The 15,397-nt window shown below is 41.7% G+C and overlaps 1 protein-coding gene across 3 annotated transcripts in view; it reads left to right on the top strand.

Annotated features, from left to right (window-relative positions):
* Positions 1 to 2,188: 2,188 nt before the first annotated feature.
* The window catches only part of bcl9 (BCL9 transcription coactivator), a 23,970-nt gene continuing 10,761 nt past the window's right edge, over positions 2,189 to 15,397 (top strand). Inside the window, exons 1-2 of one of the 3 annotated variants that reach the window (XM_010782481.1) lie at positions 2,189 to 2,350; positions 4,223 to 4,390. The gene's annotated coding sequence lies outside the window, so the exon portion shown is untranslated. Of the gene's footprint in view, positions 2,351 to 2,378; positions 2,733 to 3,147; positions 3,314 to 4,222; positions 4,391 to 15,397 lie in introns of those variants that run through there. The other 2 variants (XM_010782480.1, XM_010782482.1) reach the window with 2 other exon arrangements.

The raw sequence follows: 15,397 nt of genomic DNA on the forward strand, positions 1-15,397 counted from the left end.
TTGTGAGCGAGCCCTGTTGCTAACTATAAAATATATAATACACTCTTGATTATGTCCTTGAACATTTAAACCGCCGTGTCAAACAGTCTCTTAAAGAAGGACGTCTCAAAAACATCTTCACTTTGAGAGTCTGAATCCGTTCCCAGAGAAGTACAAGAACACACAAACACACACACAATCAGGCCAGCTAATAGTGTGTGCAATTAAACACCAATTCATTCAATCCCCAGTTGTCGTGATTATACATTTGGGTTAGATTTGAAATGTATCTTGATTAAATATTGAGAAGGACCATGTTCTGAGTGTTTCACTCTTCCTCTGAGGCTTGTGATAGTCTGATAAGAGTGTGTGTGCTGCAGGGGAACCTCATTTTATTTATCAAGTGGCATCAGTCTATTCTTTAATGTCATTAGCTACTTTGCGCATCATGAACACTATTACAACTGGATGCCATTGAGTAACCCTGCTTAAAGAAATTGAATAAAGACGATCCAGTGATATTGGAGAAATATTTTACCCTACTGATTTGTCTTATATGTTGTTTTTATAGTTTTTTGTTCTTATAAAATGACATGGGTAAACCAAGTGCATCACAAATGCGTTCATCCTTTAAGGACATAATACATATTTAATGAAAACACAATGCAAATCATTAGCAACACAGCTACATCCTTCTGTGGTATATTCACATTTTAAACTGTTTTTCTTGGTGTTTTTATGTAAACGCTTACAGGGTTTTCTATTCAATAAAGACACCTTTTCTTCTTTCACCATTCTTGTTTGTTTAAGTAAATTGTCTTTGACTGGTTAGCGTTTGCATCATTACTACCACAACTAGGATGATTTGGTTATGAACCCAGCAAGTATTTCACTTATGCAGTACAAAATACAAATACTGATAGTGATATGTAAGTTAGAGGCTTAAAAGAGAACTCCATCAATATGTTTCCCTAAATTAAAGGTCAGTTTCATCAGGGGTATCTCAGCTTGAATTTGAGGACTATTGTGTAACAAGCTGGAGGTGGAGTTTAAAAGACATGGCCATTTGCCAGGCAGGGCCGATAGATACAAGGAAGGGTGCATTGTGGGAAATGTAGGATTGTTTGCAAAAAAACATGGACAAATGTGTGCAGAGGTGAAAATCCCAGCATTCAGTAGACAATGCCAGCTGGGAGCAAAAATGTGGAACCTGCTGCTTTGACATTTTAAACCTTTCTTTTCCTTTGTGTGACTCCCCCAACTTCATGGAAGTGCATTAATACTCCTTTCCGAAAAATGCAGATGCTGCTAAGTGAGTGTTTCTTAAAAAAGCCCAAGATACAGCTGCTGCCAAATGTACAGCTTTATTAATAGACAAAAACATCAGGACAAAAAAAAAAAAAAAAACAGAACGGATTTCCACACAATGCCAAATGTCAGCAGTGTAAACAGCCGGCTGCTACAAACGATTATAGATAAAGCTGCCCATTATTTTTCTTGTTAAATGTATCCATTTTTGTAATCTCTGTTATGAGAAGCAACATTAATAAAAAAGGACACAGACAAGAGATGTACTGATCACTTTCACATAAGAAGAGCAGCATCTCATTATTGGGGAACTGGGACTATAGAGAAAAAATAATTTCCAATCAACTATCAAAATGTGCAGATTATTTTCATGTCAATCAACAAATCAGTTGATTAAGTTATTTTCTCAGCTCTTCAAAGCTGTTGTTTTGTAACATTAAAACAATATTCTACAAGCAACAACAAATAGAAGAATAAAATAGCCTACGTCAAGACTGTATCTTATTAAAAATTACAACAATACAAAGTCATTGGAAAAAAAATATTGACAAAAAGTAATGAGGTCTCCATGGGAGCCCAGTTAGTAAGAATAAGGTTACAACTTTGTCAAAACTTCCTCGAGTGTGTTGTCAACTACTCCCAAGTGCTTTCATAAGGGTACGTTCGACGTCTCCACAAATTCAACTAGAGTGTATTGACTAAAAATATATGTAAACATTTTGGTTATTCCTCCTGTGTTAAATGTTTAAGTGTTTACCGTTTAACATTGGGTGGACGCTGGTGTCTCGCTGCTGTCCGACAGTAACATTCACTGGCACACAGACCTGACCTAGAATTGCTACTTAGAATTCGGGCTAAACCATCGCGCTGGAACGGAGGGGGGTGGAGAGACGACAGGAAATCTTGACTGGGATGTAATGGAGTAGGACCACTGGAAAGCTCGGGCGAAAGGGGGGAGACATATTTCTATTTTATAATGTTCCCGTGATAATGTTGTGATTTCATTAGTGTACGCTATGAATCCGTCGTTCGAGGAAAACGGAGAATTAAGCTAGCATTCCAGGTGAGTGTTTATTTCTTGGTTTCCAGGTGAAAAGTGTCGGTCCACAGCTCGCCTCCTGGCAACGGGCACACGCGGGTCCTCCTCCCGGGGACATCTCACTCCGGTATCCGTTCTTCTCTGCCTCTGTCCCCGAAGGCTGGCTAGCTAAACCCACGTCGTGTCTGGCCTGGCAGACAGTGAGCACCCTTTCCACCGTAAATGCCGTTTTTTACAGTGCACCAAAAGCGGATTATTCACGATGTTTTCAGCATGGTGTAAAACCCGCGGAGAAATATTGGTTTTTACCCCATTATACTGGAGGACCGCCCGTGCTTGGTGAAAATGAAAAAAGGATACAATGCAGCATGCATGTTCTGCATTCTTCGGGAGTACCACGCCAATGGTATTGTATTATTTTATTAAAAATGTGTTTGATATGATTTATAAACGCGTAGCGAGATTATAGGCCTCGGCTGCTGATTGTGTCGACCAGCCCTATCATCTGCCGAGCGATTTAATTGTTACATTGTGAACGGAGCTAACTTGAAAATGAACGTTTACCTAAGGAGGGCCCGGATTGTTTTATTAGCACACAAAGCCATATAATGAATCTCGTTTTGTGTGTGCTTGTGGCCGACGTCGTTGTTCTCGCTCTGAGCCGCCGTCCAGTGCCTCCCTCTTCGGGGAAGACTTTGTTTGCGCTGGCCGACGCTCCATGAATGCAAGTGCTGAAGTCTTCCCTTCCCCCCCAGCTCTCTGGCGAAACAGGAACAACTTCTTTTAGGAAAAAGAAAAAAAAAGTTCCTGGAGTTTCAAGCGCCATGGAATTACTTTGTCCGCCAAGAGTTGTCCAGTGAGGCGCTGAGATTTCAGGGGGGAAGTGTAGTCTCCGTACTTGTTGTGAGCTTTACGTTTATTTGCAGAGTTTTAGGTTTGTAGGTGCCTGTGTGTATTTTAGGACGACTTCCTCGAGTAGGCCTGTTTGTGAGTAACTTGTGTGGCATTGTGCTGTGTTAACTTGGCAAGACCAACAGAGCAAAGAATGTGCTCAGTGTTTTAGTTTTAACAATCTTTTTAAAACTTGAATTGTGAGTGACAAAATCCACAGGTGTAGAAATGTTCAGAACAAGAAAACCGTATGGTATGAGTCACTTTGTCATTGATGTTTCCTTTTTTTTTCTTTTTTTTTAAACACACACATTGCATGGACTCAATAATATATTATCTGTATGTATCCAGCATTTTATTCCCATAATGTTTTCAAAATGTGAGGATAAATATTATGCATTCTTGCATTTTATATTCTAGTCATTTGAGCTGATGCTGTTATCATTGGTGACTTCAGGGTTAGCAGGTAGTGCTTCAGTGTTTTGAAGCAAACCTGCCAGTTACTGAGATTGAACTGCAGACCTTCCTGTTTCAGGATTCTGGTCTCTTCAATTGCTAGGCAACACTGCCGTCTGCCACGACGTCTATCTGTTGCATAGTCTTCAAGCTGTTTCATATTTATCCTTTCGATGGTCACTACTCCTACCCTATTTCCTTTGCATTACAAAGGTGCTAAAAAAAGAGCCATTATATCACTCCCACAGTTGATATTTGGGAGGACAAAGTAGTCTTGGATGCAAAGAAGCCAGGAAGCTCTTGGTAGAGTATCATTTGCTGTTTTGTAGTCCCTTATGTGCACACCGGTCGATAACTGAAGTATAAATGAGTGTCTGGGTTAAAAAGGCAAGTATACACGGTTACTGTAGCCCCTAATGACCTAGGCTTTGCGCTGGTTATGTGTTTGCTTCATGTTGGTCTTGTCAACACGGGTGACTGAGTGCTTTTCCTTGCCATTTGCTTGTTTGTTTTTCACCCGATGAGCAAAGTTGTCTCCCTCTGTTCCAGGTGTGAATGACTTGTGGCTGTAGGGTGTCGTGAGTGGGCCATCCAGGTTCCTGCACAGCCTCCGTGGCTGACTGGGAGGAGTCGAGGGGAGCAGACATCAGTGCCCAGGGGACCTGAGGCCTGGTTCTCCATATGAGGCCCTGCTGAAAGGGCAGGGGGGCTTCTGAGGTAACCCAGCTCAACTCTTACCTCTCTTTTTTCACACTTTATCACAGAGTTTCTTTCATACGTACACTTCTTCCCTGTTCTCTGAAAACATATATCCAGGACAGATTGCACATCTGTTCTCTCATCCCAATGTATTTATTACTTTCTCTGTAAGCATAACTGTCGAAGATCCAAATACCATAAAACATGGCAGGAACACATCCAACATATTTCCCTGTTTACGATGCATTTCAGAATCCTGCACAGGACTAGTTTTGCACACCCGCACCCACTAACCTCAGCACAGGAAACGACCTGTGACCCGCAATTATCTCCAAGTCGAACCCAGACTGGAGCCGAACCTGTTAATAAAAGTCATGCATCCTGACCAGTGATTAAAAACACAGGCTTCATAGTCACTCACTTCAAAGCTTCATTTTGACCCTGCTTTAAGCTGGGTTCTCCTCCTCTTTTTCGAACGGCTTCTATGGGTGTTGTAATGCTGTGCACATTCTGCGCCACAGTTCCCGGCTTTCACAATACAAAAATCATGCTGGCTGATTATGCTTCATAATGGAAACATATTTAGATGTTAGAAAAGCTGCACAATCATTCCATCTCTGATTTCCTTTTTACCCAAACCCAGACCCGTGAATTCATGTATTTCTTTCAAAACCTTTTAGCAGGTTACCTGTCGGATACACCCAAAAGGGAACGAAAAATAGCAATACTCTCTGCAAAGAATCCCTGAATGCAATGCTTTACACGTATGTAGAAATACATACTCTATCTAATTACATCTCAAGCCACCCCACACATGCAAAATGACAATGATTAGCAATTGTTGGAAATCTAATACTAAATGTTTTACCACACAGTACAGAACTATGTTTCTATTTAAGGTATTGGTACATTTGTGAAAAGGGTGGGGATTTTTAGCACAGCAAATATTTGTATTCACAACATGTAGAAATCAGGAAAGCAGAACTAATTAAATATATTTGGTCTGTCATCTTCTCACAATTAAGTCATACTCCTCCCTATAATTTATTTTTAAACTGATCAAATTTTCTTCCATCATAATTCATGTCTGTGAACACTTAAAATCATAGTCCTAATCGTCTCTGATGACACAGTAAGCATGCGAGCACAGGCTCTTCCTAACGCCTTTCCCTATCTCTTTGATATTTATCTATGGCCGTGCCTGCATTGATATCTGCAGTCTGATGAGAGGCGTTGAACGGTAGAGCAGTTCCCTCTGCACGGCCACTCTTGATGCTCAGGGATGCGTCTTGAGGAAAAGGACCTCACTGCTTTCGGATTATCAGTGCGATGTTTGGTCTTCTTCTCACATCTGCACACGCTGAGGACACGCCACCGTCAGGCCGCTCTCCCTGAGAACGCTGTCCACACTGTTTATTTATCTGCTATCTAATTCGAAGTGTGTTAACCCAAAACCACAGTAAGGGAAAGGACGCAGGGAAATGGATGTAAAGCAGCAAAGGATTTATTTATCTCCTCTGTGTATTGGCCTCTCATGTTTCCGTGCACTTGTTTGCTTCATGGGTTTTCTAATTAAAACTCGCAAAGGCTTGCGTATGACATAGAGCGATGTGTGTGAGAGGCAGTTTGTCTTATCGTCTGTGTAGTGGGTGGTAGGAGGCTCCTCATTCACACAGTTAATAAGACCCTAGTGTTTGTTTCATCTATTGTTCCAAACCTTGTCTTATGTCCTAAGGAGTATTTACATTCAGCGAAGAAAAGCATCAACAACCTGATTTTGTTTTGATTGAGATATCAATTAATTATAAAATCATTTAGTTAATCAGCTGAATGACTTTACAATAGCCAGGCTTCAAAGTACAGTAACTATGATATGTTTGCAAATGTATCTTGTTTGGGAATTAAGAGTGATGTTGGATTATTGCTGTATTGCAAGGGAAATAACACGCCTTAACATAGCTATTATATATAACATATACAAATGTTCTGTACAATTTATTTTACAGTCAACTAACTTTGATATTGCCGGCAGAGCATGTGAATTCAGTAAAGAAAGAGAAGAGATTCAAAAATGGTATTAATAGAGGGTATTTTTCCCTTTTTTAGCATTTGTTTTCCACTTCCAAGAAAGTAAGGCTTGACACAACTACTAGATTCAACTTACAGTTTGAGGGCCTAATACAAGCTTTGATGACTTTAAAACATTTAAAGGTGGGGTAGGTCATTTTGAAGAAACCAGCTCGAGTGCGCTAGAATTTGAAAATACACAGCCGGAACAAATCTGCCACTTCCTTACAGAGCCCCTCCTCCAACACACACGAACGCGCACATGACCAATGAGGGCACGAGATAAGTTTGTGCACAGATGGAAGGCTGACAGGCAGGTAGGCCATCCAGTTATTTTAGCCGGGCCGGCTCAGATGATTGGTCGTGCTTTTTACAGCACTACGGCTTCCACAGATGACATTTTTTAATGGATTTTTTGTCAAAGCACTTAAGATATTCATTGCTATCGGGATGTTGAGAGCATTCCATGGAATATAACAAAGTGTATCTCGAGCCGGTTTCTCAAACTTACCTACCCCACCTTTAATTTCTGAGTCAATTCAGTTATGAGTTGCTGTGCGGGGTTGGCATGTCTTCCTCAGTTGGACTGGAAAACAAAGTAAACCACTATTTGATCGATATTAGCCAGAACCCTGAGTTTAGATATCAGAATCTGTATTCAGAGAGAGAACAATTGCAATCAACGTATCCCTAAAAATACACAAAAAAGTGTTTGATACAAAAACTAGTAAATGTTTCAGATGGCACAAATGTTGACGGAAATATCTATTTAATTTGTAGCCATTTACGCCACACAGACTTTTCAGCGAGTAGAAGAATAAGTGTATCAGTTGTTTTCCTTTTTGAAAGAAACATCATCACTTTTTACTAATGTAATAAAGATAATTTAGAAAAATAAAGGAAATTGGCCACACAAGGCTGGAAGACAGCATTTTTTAACAGAAATGTCTTAAGTCTCTATGGAGCAGCCTCTAATAGTACATCTTTAAAGCTTAGTTTGCTTTTCCGAACGGTAACAGCTTTAAATATGAATGGGTTTTTCTACTGGCTGCAGTTCATATCTTTTTTGGTGTAGGAGGTCTCAGTCTTTGTGTGGATTGTTGCCCACACCGGATCCTCGGGGACGTGTCTGGCTGAGTCAGAATGTACCTATAATTCTGCCTTCATGTTTCTGTGCTGTGATTGACAGTTACTGCTCAGACATGTTGCTCCTCCAGGCCCGCAGGGAGGGTCCTCTCAAACAGCGGCTCTCAGGAGGAACCTGGGGGCCATGTTGACCTGCAATCACCTCAGCTATCTGTGATCAGACTGCCTGAGTTCCTTAGCTTCCAGGCTCACTCTTTGGAGTTAGCAAAGTCTAATGTATCACTGTGGCACAATAATAACCGCAGTGGTTCAGAGAGAAATCTTCTATCAGGCTGTGATGTTTAAGTTGACATTTCTCCACTTAATCTACGGGAAGTTATTAAAAAATATATTCACTCACTTGCGCTCCAATTTCCCATAACATGTGCTCCATGTGACACAATCCATTGAGCTTGGGTTTTTAATTTGATCACTGATAAGCATCCATCTCCTGTGTCAAATTATTATTATCAAGTGATTTGTGAGAGGAAACTTCTGGTATGTTCAATCCTTTATATTCTTCGGTTGAGCTCCTGATAAGTGATGCCTTGTATGTGTCGGTGCTTCGCAAAAAGTATTTGGTAGTAGTAGAGTATACAGTAGTGGCTTTTTAACAAATTAAACTACTAACAGTGTTAACATTGGTTAATATTAGATTTAGTTCAAATGTAACCACCAGAGATTGTTGCTTCTCAACCATTTTGACAGTCGTTTTTCTTTTACTGCAGAACCTTGAAAAGCTGACAAACGTTTTAGAAATAGTCTAAAAATCCACAAATAACATATCGTAGCCATTTACATGAAATCAGTCAATCACTGCGATTGGCAGGGACCTCCCGGTGAAATGTAGTAATGATACCTAAAGTACTGATGCTAACATCCTATGTGATGTCTTGAGTGTTACAGTTCGGTAATGTTGTGGATTCATAAGATTTTTGGTGTATTTCTGGTGGCTTTTTCATATTGGATTATGTGGAGCAGATAATTGGAGGCAGTGTGTTGTCAAAGTCGCAGGGATGTGTCTGCAGTCTGTTGGGCAGAGACATCAACATTCCCTCCTTTCTGCTTCTACAGTTTAGTTCTGGATGGCCTAGAGCGGGATGTGCCTCATATTCACATCATTTGAAAATCATGAATTCCGAATAGGGTCCCACAGCTTAGAATTGAACTGCACACATCTCCCATTCGTCCTTCACGTTTGTTTTTGGCTCACTGTCAAGTAATTTGAGCCATTTGCTTTTGCTCATAAGCAAAGGAAGTGAATGTAGTTTCCCTGCCTCTCATACCCTGAACATAGTATAAAAACAATCTGAAGCTCCAAAACACACAGGGTAAAAATGTAGATTTAAAAATTCCATATTTCCCCTCAAATATTGCAACACTTAGTTTTAAAGCCTCTCCTAGAGTTTAACAACTGTGCAGCTGTGCAACTTAATCATCTCTTCTCCTGAGAAGACAAGGCGTTATGAGTGACTCTTATATCACGATGAATGGGCAGATTACTTTGACCTTTTGGACATCTCTACCTGTGTGTCATGGGCTAAACACTAAATGTTTATAGCATAATTAGCATGTGGTTAATAGCTAGGTGAACATTTCTTGATGCAGACCATTAGTAGTTTCGCAGGAACGCAAGCTCAGACTCAAGAGAAGAGCAGATGCTATAAACTTGCAGAGCAGCTTTCATTGCATCTCAGACATTACTAGGACGGCTAACTACCGCCGCATGTGAGTATTTCCATGTGTAATGCTTTGAGTATGTGCGCACATATTGCTCTGTGCCTGTATATCTAATCGCGCTTGTCTTTGTCAGTGTGTTTTTAAAATTCCATGGGAATGACACCCGATTAAAAACTGGGGTAATTCAGGGACACAATCTGGCTCGTACTCTCCCCAGAGTGATCGTTTTGTTGTTGGATAGAAGAGGAGACGGTGCATGCTTTGCATACTGTGTGTGTCTTTGAGTGTTCTGCTTTGAGTAAAATATATCTGGTCTTGTTTGATGTCATGCCAGATCAGTGGAGATGCCTGAACTGTGTCACACGGTCTGACAAGTCACCTTGTTTGTGTTAGTGATTTACCGAAATAATTGATGAGAAAAATAATTTGGGCTGCACATCTTAAAATTATATTCCTTTCCTACCAAATATCCCAAGAGCCATAAATGGAGGGTCTGCTCGCTGTAGGTTGTGTTGACTAGCTGCGTATTTGATGTTTCTCTGCTGTTAGTTGGGAGGTTTAGCATAAGAGAATGAATAACATTCATGTGTAAGTGTGTAACACAACTGCAAGAAGATCCTTTTGACCACCAACAGAGAAACACAAGCCTCCTTAACACTTTACAGTCGGCCTCTTAAGGGCCTGCTCGTTGGGATTTCCCACAATGCTTTTAGCCACAGGGAGACGTCCTCCCAGCATGAGCAGAGGAGGAATGTGGCTAGAGTGTGGGAGCGACCGCCAGGATGGAGGGAGGGAGTCACGGACCAGAGAGCACTGTCAAGAGAAGGGGTCTGCACAGAGGGCAGCGCAGTTTCTCTTAAGGAAATGTAGTTTCTGTTTAGCCACAAGTCGGACAGAGAGGCATCCTTCCAAATGTAGATCCTTAGAGAAAACCTTTGTCGGGGCCTCACTTGTACGACCTTTGAAGTCCTCTTCTTACAGCTGATACATACAACCCTAGTGCTTCACAGTAGGACGGGGAAGCAGACTCCTGGTCTATCTGTAGCTCCAGTGGTCAGGGGTTTGCTGTGCTAACATTTCAAACTCAATGTGGATGCAAAGTAGAAGAGAGCATGGTTGTATGTTCCTGATAAAGAAGAAACATTGTTGCCTCAAGATGTGCAAATGATGTAGGTGTTTAACTTTACAAGTAATACTTCATTTCTGCACATGGTTTTCATTTTGGCTTTCATTTCTCAGCTATCCGGAGACGAGCCGAGTAGTTAATTTAAAATGTAATTGTCTGAAATTGACCAATGTGACCTAGTGAAATGCTGTTATTAAGTCTGTTATTATTCCAAACGTTGCAATATATGCAACCTAAATGTGACGTTTACCTTTTAATTCTTACAACCAAATGTTAACCTCTATTGTACTAAAACCATTCGATACTGGAAAGCCCCTAACTTGTATCATTGCTTCTTTTGTATTTAGAAATAATGGCAAATTGTTCTTGCAGGTTATGGAGTCTTTGTCTCGTAGAGAGTAGAAGTGTGTGTGTGTGTGTGTGTGTGTGTGTGTGTGTGTGTGTGTGTGTGTGTGTGTGTGTGTGTGTGTGTGTGTGTGTGTGTGTGTGTGTGTGTGTGTGTGTGTGTGTGTGTGTGTGTGTGTGTGTGTGTGTGTGTGTGCAAAAGCAAGCCACACCCACTTATCAAGAGACGCAGGGCAGATGGACAGAGATGGAGGAGCAGGGTGAAGTGTGTGAGACGGCGATCAGAGCGGAGTGCTGAGTGCCAGTCCTGCTGCTGGAGCTGGCCGCCACACATGGCTCCGTGCCCAGGCTACGCCAGCAGATGTGTCACTAGTGAGTCAGCTGTGTGTGTGCGTGTGTGTCTCAGACACCCACCCGCACTCTCTGTGAAGAGAGCGACTTGTGTAATAATCCCCCCTCCTCCTCCGGGTAATCTGTATCACAGCCCCCTGTATCTCATTCTCCTGTTTTCATTGCCACTTCCATCAATGTGATGGACACGGCGAGGCTTCTGTCACCACGATATGATATGACAATATGACAAAATGTGACATTACACACATGTCGCCTCCCCGGGGATGGAGGGGCATCGTCTGCGGACCAGAGGAGAGGATGATCCGGGGGGTGGGGGAGTGAGAGTCGTACTAATGCAGGACAGAAAGACCAGCGGGAAGACAGCAGATTGAGTGAAGGGTAGGGAGACAATGTATCCATATTTGATCTTTCGTGATATGAGACAAGATTTATCCCTTCATAGTTTTAAATGCTGCATTGTAGTAAAGTGATGTCATTTTCTGAACTCACCACACTGTCTCCGTTTTACAATCAGCCTTTACCTTTGCATATATTATTAAATCCACATTGTGTATCAAAATTCTCATTGTGTAAAAATGTTTGATGGCACCAACTGTCCACCCTACAATCTCCTCACAAAATGTATCTTGAGAATGCTAAAACATACCATAGAAGAGAAAACCTGTGTGGATATGTACTTTTTGTACTTTGTGTGCAGTTCAATGTAAACATTTGAATTGCTAATATTTGCACGGCTTGGAACTCAGTCATACTCGTGCTGTTCCTGGTGCAGTGGCCTTGCCTGTCATGGTAGATGAATCATGGAAAATGTTACATCTGTGGCGTCACAGCTCTATCTTTAGTGACACCTGGCATTCCTGACATTCTGTATGTACCGAGCGTGAGTCACATGTGCTATCTGCAGGGTGTGGCATGTGATAGTGCTCTCAGGGAGCCCCCCCCCCAACAGGTGAGCATGCAGGCGTCTCCTCAGCCAGGGCGCTGTGGGATGTCCTGCGAAGCTTTGCTTGGAGGGCAGCAGAAGTCTTGCTTTTTGTAGTGTATTGCTTAGGGAGGCGTGTGGCGCAGTGGATAGAGCCTTGGTGTTGGGATCAGAGGGTCACAGGTTCAAACCCCACTGCGGTCAGCATGTCGTTGTGGCCCTGGGCAAGACGCTTCACCCCAAAATTGCCCACAGTATTGAGTATGTAAGTCGCTTTGGACATGTAATGCTTTCTGCAGTTACTTCTTCACTAGCAGCCCGAAAGGTATGTGTAGAAACTGGTTGTTGTAAAGAAACTGGTTATGCACACGGACAAACTGGGCTTTTTACTTGATTTATACCTGTACAATAAATAATGGATTGCTATTATCTTATTAGCTGTTAAAGCAATATGTTTTTACCAAAGCAATAACTGAGAAAATAAAAAAGTTTTGGCACTGGTGTAATAATAATAATAATAATCAAGATGATGCTAGCCTCTGCAAACTTCAAGAAGAAAGAAGTAGCACATTCATTCTCATACAAATGAAATGTTTAATACATAGATAGACAGTCAGACATACTCATCCTCTATGCAATATGCTCTGTGTGTGATGTCTGTGTTTGTTCAGGCACAACCAGTCACTAATGTTTGCTAACTTCATGAGTCATATAACTGGCTTAATTACTCAGCTCTCTTAAAATACAGAAAAAGTAGTTCCTGCACACCAGAAGGTTTTATATTCAGTATAAAACGAAGGACCAAATTGTCCGACACAGTGTTGGTCAATTGTGCTCCCTTTATTGAGGCATGTTAGACCCTCATTAGGTATAATGCATGATTCCTATCACGAGTGAAATGAAAAGCAAACACTGTAGTGTCTCGTGGGAATACTAAACAGTTTCGTCTCCTGCTTTTGATCACGTCGCTCTCAAGATACTGATGAGGGAGGATTCTTTTCAAAGTACACATTTCAATGTACCCTTATCTAATTATTACCACCTGTGGATGCTTTTTAACACAAATTAGAGTACAGACCAATCATCCTCTTTTCAATGGTTTTTGTTGCAAAACTTTTGACTCGAGACTTCATATGACGTCATTTGGTTTGAATGAATATTGGGTGCCCATAAGTTGTGTCTTGTGTAAATAGATTGAAAGGCTTTTGTATGAGAGAGTTGGCTGCCGCTTCCCCAGACTGCATGGTTCCTGGCTGATGGGCTGTGCGTTTTTGTATATTCTTGCAGAAAACTGTGAGGGGAGTTGGAAATAATGTGTCTGATGTAGGCCTAAACAAATAATGGACTAAATTCTTGAAATGGAGGCCGAGCAGACGGAGAGCGCGTAGGGGAGCTAGAGAGCGAGAGAGAGCAACACTCCATTGTGACTGAACTGCAAAATGGGATTTGCATAAATAAGGCTGAAACATCAGCAGGCCCTTTGACAGCCAACAGCGGGACTGAGTTGGTGTGTGTTTGCACTTGTGTGTTTTCCCTATCATTTTAAAATAAAGTCTTTATACTATTAATGCATTAAAAAATTAAATTCAAGTGGATTTTGTTTCCAGCATGGTCAACGTTCCTCTCATTCACACACCTTCACTTACCGTACCAGGGATACTTTACTGAAACGCCTCCCATCTCCCCTTCGGAGGAACTTGGGTGACGTAGCAGGTCTACTCCACACTGGACTCAGCCAGCGGGCGACGGCTGTTACATAAGCATGAAATGAAATGCTCTCTTTAAGTGCCACCCGCAATGCAAAAACCCAAATCTAATTGAATTGAACTATTTTCTGCCCTCTTTTCATGTGGATCCTCGTATTTATATCAGAGGCAAGAAGCTCATTTTTAGAGCCTCATTATACCGTTTTCCCATTAACTAGCATGCACTGCAGCGCCTCGTGTGTGCCGTGATAGACAGGTCAGCTTCTTTTCAGGAGATAGAAGAAGAGAAATCTCTGTGATTACCTCTACGCAGTTGTGTTATGTGTTTGTGTGTGCGTGTGTGTGTGTGCGCGCTCAGTGGGCTGTAGTGTGTCTGTGTGTCAGTGCGTTACTTATGACAGTCATGTCAGCAAGCTCCCCAATTAGTGTCTCGTTAGCGTGTGATTGGAGGGAACAGGTGATTGACAGGTCCTGCTGTTTGCGTCTGCATGCGTGTACATTCTCACATTACACGCATTTGTGTACGATTTCAGGTTTGGCTTTAGATAACAAACACCCCTTGAGGGCAAACATGATGGTAAGGGCTGAATTAGGGAGGAGGCTGGTTCTCTGCGAGCTCCTTTTAGTTAACTGAGTATATTTTCGGAGGATTTCGACGGACCGCCATCATGTCTCAAGGCCCCTGTGGTGCTTCATCCTGGTCACTGCGCAGCCACATTAACCACAGCAGGCTTGACAAAACACCTAGAACCATCACGGCACTATGCTTCAAACAATGTGCTTTTCACATGGTCAAACAGCATCTGAAACTATCCCGCGGAACTTTTTTGATGTTGGAATAAAAATTGTTGCCTTCTGCAAATAGTGGAAATCAAAAAATCCTATGTTCATACCCTCTTAAAGTAAGAAGGATTTTTATATTATGTCTTGAGCTCTCTGTTTTAGTTCTTAACACATTATTTTGAGTTTGAAAATGAGAGACTCGTTCAAGGCCCTTGTTAAATATGTCAGTGTATCCACATCTCCTTGTTGACAAGTTTTTCGCCCCTCCTTTCTAATGAAGCCATTGGAATAGCTATAGACATTTTTTTCCCCTGACGTGGACTACTTTGTTGCGTGCCCTGGCCTTTACGTACACTAAATGATTCTCTCAATTCTATAAGCACAACTATAAGCAATTGTGTGATATTACTGAGCACTTGGGGACAGTGTTATAGCAGTTTGTTCCACTTTCTCATCACATCTTCCCTCACTCCCTGTCCTACTTCGAAATGTTGCTCTAACTACCAACATCGTACTGATCTGAGGTAAAATACCTCTGCTCTGCTGACGGTAGGAAGTTATTTAGACACTAACTTTTGAACATTTAAACCCGGTCCATAGTTTGAGCCCTCGTGTGGAATGTCTGTTGATCTCAATGCGCTGCACATCACTGCTGAAGAATATCTGATTTCTGGTGCGGCCGTTGTTTCCACAGTTTTGTTCAAAGCATGCAAAAAAGTGGTTTCACCAGAACAGAGGTTTTTCAAGCAGTTCTTTTGTAAATAAACACGGAGTCAAATCACAGTCTAGCAATCAATAGTCAGCCCATTGCTTCTCTGAAAAGCCCCAACTGCTGTGTCAGAAAGTCTATTCTTATATTTAAAGGTTAGTCTAATCAGTGTAATTTGGAGACACAAGGCTCCTCTGTACCCCCCCCC

Source organism: Notothenia coriiceps, unplaced genomic scaffold, assembly GCF_000735185.1.
Source record: "Notothenia coriiceps isolate Sejong01 unplaced genomic scaffold, NC01 NC01_scaffold00024667, whole genome shotgun sequence".
Lineage (NCBI taxonomy): Eukaryota > Metazoa > Chordata > Actinopteri > Perciformes > Nototheniidae > Notothenia > Notothenia coriiceps.